The sequence below is a fragment of the Dioscorea cayenensis genome, chromosome 20 (assembly GCF_009730915.1).
Source record: "Dioscorea cayenensis subsp. rotundata cultivar TDr96_F1 chromosome 20, TDr96_F1_v2_PseudoChromosome.rev07_lg8_w22 25.fasta, whole genome shotgun sequence".
Taxonomy (NCBI): Eukaryota; Viridiplantae; Streptophyta; class Magnoliopsida; order Dioscoreales; family Dioscoreaceae; genus Dioscorea; species Dioscorea cayenensis.
The window spans coordinates 25,800,823-25,805,387 of NC_052490.1; positions in this window are offsets into that span (position 1 = coordinate 25,800,823).

Consider the following 4,565-nt stretch of genomic DNA (forward strand, 5'->3'; position numbering starts at 1 on the left):
ATTGTGACAGAAATATTGTTGTCACTATAATTTTCCATTTGTTGTGACGAAGTGTTATCCATCACTCAACATATATTTTTTTGTTACAATAGTTTATGCGTAAAAATTCAATCGATTGGGTACCTACTAAATATTGTTACAAAAATTAAATTTTTAACATTATTAGGTTTATATGTTAAGAAAATTAATTAACACTATAGTTTGATTATTTATATCTAATTATTTTGCTCACCATTACAATTTCAATTGTGACAATTTAGGCATTCATCATAATTATACATCTTATCTTTGTGTCGACAATTTTGGATGTACAAAAAAATTCAAACACATAGTGTCTAGTGAATGTCGTCATAAAAAATATAAATTAACATATATAGTCTTTTATAAATTAGTATGCATAATTGTAAAATTATATTCTTAATAAAATATTAAAAAAGTCTATTTTTCCTACCCAATCTCAAAGGTTATGTATAGATTTTTGTAAAAATTATTAGATGTTTTAAGTAATTATAAATAAAATTTTAAAAAGTTTTTAAAATTAAAATTTAACGTAATTGTATCAAAGAAAATTATTATTTATAAATACTTCAAAATAACCTATTAGGTACTAAAAATTTTTGTTCTATTAAGCCAAAATATTAACCTATTCAAACATTTAAAGCAATTGGTGTACCCCTTGTATCTATATTGTGAAGAAGAATAAATAACCAAAAAAATATATATTAAAAAAAGTAAAACTATAGGCCTAGGTTTCTCCAATGTAGTTTTAATGAACCAAATAGATCATGCTTGTACTACAAGAATTAAAACATTTAGTAACAAATTTTTCTGTAATTATCTATCATTTTGTCACAAATATAAAGTTTCTTATGATTAAAAAATTAATTAACACTATTTTTTAAGTTAATTGTGATGATTTCTTTGTTACTAAAACTATTATAATTGTCATCAATAATATTTTCTGATCATATTTTTTGTTAAAAAAATTCAACTATTTAATGTCTACTAAATGTTGTCACAAAAAACAAGAAACATTTTTCAAAAAAAGAAAAACTATTCAAATTTTAAAAATATTTGTTAAAATATGAGATAAAAATATGTAAAAAAATATTCTCCAAATTTATTGTTTTGTAAGTTACTATTGTTTGCCCAATCCTCAAAGTTTATATTTCAAGGCATAGAAAACAAGCTATTAATTTAGATCATGCCTAGGATTTATAATTTTATAGTATTAGAGGAAAATTTAAAAAGTAAAAATTAAAGTTTAATATATATTTACCAAATCTCACAAAAAAAAAATCTAAATATTATAAAATTTTGAAAAACAAAAACTAAGTTTTAAAACAATATATATTCTCAATGAACTTAACATATAAAAGGAATAAACAAAAATGGTGGAGCATCAAGTAATTATGTTGAAGTCCCATTAAAGAATCAAATTCCAGAAGAAGTTGTGGTTGAAAAATTCAAATGCATAGTATTTCATCTCCAAATTTAGGGCAATTTTATAAGTTTTTTTTATTTTTTAAAAGGATAATTTTAGAATTGTATTTTGGATTTTAAAATTTCTAAGTTTATGTATTCAAAATTAGAATTTTGTATAATTTGGTGATATTTATTTATGTATTTTTACAGCATATCAAATATTTTTATTTGCTTGTGTGACAATATTTTTTCTACTAAAAAATTGTTATCAGAAATAATTTATTATATTATTGACAATATCTCTAAACAACATTAGTGATGGAATATTGGTCACCAATAAAATAGATTATTGTGATAACTTTTGTTATCACTAAAAATATAATTTGTTGTAGTGTATGGAACTTAAATCCTAACTTTAATTTAATCAAACCCTTAGTTCTATCAAAATTAGTGTTTGTTTTTAAAGACTTGTGGTCCTGTTGGTAGAGAGCCAAATCATAGATCCTATGAAATTCCAAATCTCATATGGTTTGTGGTCCAATAACTTCTGCGAAGCAAAACACTAAGGTAGTATTAGGAATTGAGTATTGTACAAAAAGATTCGGCCACCTCATCACCTGATGATCATGTGGCACTGCATTGTCACTAGACTTTTTAAGGAGAATATATAGAGAGATCAGTGGAGGGTAGGGATGTTCTCTTTTGTTTTCTCTTTTTGTCTTATATAGGTTTGGCTCCTTGAATTAGTCTATTTTGTTGCACACTGCTCTTTTATAAGGGTGGAGAGATCTATCTCCTGTAATTCCATCTTGCTTATATATATATATATAATCTAATAATTCGTTGCTTCTGGTGTTATAGGCCAAGTAGATGTAACATGGGCGTCACGTGTTTTTAATTTAAATTTTTGATTTTACTGACACATTATTAGCCAGCATCAAGTTTTCCATGCTATTTTGACTAATAAAAATTATGATCACATTTGGTATAGAATAGACATAAATTGCCATTGTCAATCCACGACATCAACTGTTATATGGACATGAAATACCACATTAAAAAATATGTATTAAAACACTGTATAAATGTCAACACCTATGTCAAGTCAACAATAAATACTTTTATATTAAATATTTGAAAAATACATGAACAGTTATTATTGTATAATACATGACAAATAATACATGTCTATTAAGCACCAAAAGCAGGAGGAGCCTGTCAACACTGGTAAGCCAGTGTTTGTGGATCCCAGGGGAGTGAACTTAGCAGTCCTTGATAGATGAGTGCCGTTTTAACTAGAAATTTTTGTCTATTTTTATACTTCTAAATCCGCTTAGAGATCCCCTCTTGTGTTGAATTTTATCGTGTGTTTATAATGTCCCATTTTTAATAGGCCTCTTAATTTGATTTTCTTCTTATTGTACTTGTGTATTTTGTTGAGTTCTCTAATAAAATTATGATTTATCTATATTATAAAATAATAATAATAATAATACATGTAAACAAAAGAATTTTTATTGACCCGAGTTTTTGCTAAGCACACTTAAATTAATCCTCTGCTAATAAATAAGTTTAGAACATAGGAAACATAGGAAAATAGTTAAGTGTAGCAAGCATGTAATCCTAAGTCCCACAGGGTAAAGCTTTAATTTTTTTATTTATTGTTAAGGTTGATTAAAATAATCTTTGTGATAATAAATAAATAAATAATTTTAAAATACATAATAAATAGTTAATTATAATTGGCGTGGTAACAAAAACCCATACAAACTCGTCAAAACTCCAAGTTAAATATAAGCCTAGTTTTGACTAAGCTTATATTGGTTAGTCCTTCGCTCATAAATATATAATTATAAGGGGTTGCATCATCTGCGAACGTTCATAGATTTGAAATCTACGAACATTCGTATCAACCGTTCGATTTTAATCGAACGGTTCAGCACTATTAAGTTAACAGTATTTCTGTGCACTATTTATAAACACAGTAAAAAGTGGGATGCACAGTATTTTAATCTAAACAACACAATCAATCTCAGTACAGTAATTGAAACAATCTCAACCGTTCTCTGTGCACTATTTATAAACACAGTAAAAAGTGAGATGCACAGTATTTTAATCTAAACCAAAACTAAACCCAAATAAAACTAATCAACCCATCCCTAAACCAAAATTTTTGTCTCACTGTAGCGCAATTAAAATTATTGTGCTCACCTGCGGACGTTCTACGAATATCCCAGATGATGTTTACCCTAATTATAATATATATATATATATATTTAATAAAGTAGATAAATAACACATTTCAACCAATATTATAAGAGGGCATTCATCTTTTAATCTCTCCTTGGGAAAATAAAGGAGTTATCATTTTCTAAAGTGAAGATGGTTTGTCCACCCTATCAATGTATATATATACATACACAACTGAGTACTGTGAGTATGAAATTGAACAGAAAGACACAGTATCTCTGTAAAACCAAGATTTTTATGCTGCCAAATTGAAATCTACACAACATCAAGCTAAAGCATCCCATTAAAAATTTTAGACCAAGTTTTTTTCTGGGTGTGAAATTGAAGTCCACACAAACTAGTTAAAAATCAACTTAAAGCTTCTGTACTTAACTAAATTTCCTGCTATGCTTAACTAAATCTAATTCCTAACAAATAAACAATAAAGAAACCACAAAAAAAAAAAAAGAGCAGTCTCATCATAGCTCAAGCTAAACCTTCTCTATCAAACCTAGTTGTTGTCGTCTTTCTTTTACTTTTTCCTGGTTTGGCTAATTTAAACTAAATCAAACCTCTAAAAAGAAATAAATAATTAAAAAAAAAAAACAAAGGAATATCACAAGTGAAAAATTGAAATCCACATACTGTGATGTATACAGTACAATTTTTGCTCCCTTATCCACAACAAACTAACAAGAACCAACCGCAATTGAGTTTTTGCTAAATTCAGCCAAATAAGCAAAAACTCAGCTAACAAATAAATAATTTTTTTTTAAAAAATAAAATAAAACAAAAGTGTGAAGCAAGTGAAAAATTGAAATCCACACCACAGGTTGAAGGCTGTACAATCTTGCTACCCATATCCACTACAAAATGACAAACACACAAGAACCAACCATGATCTTGCTTGT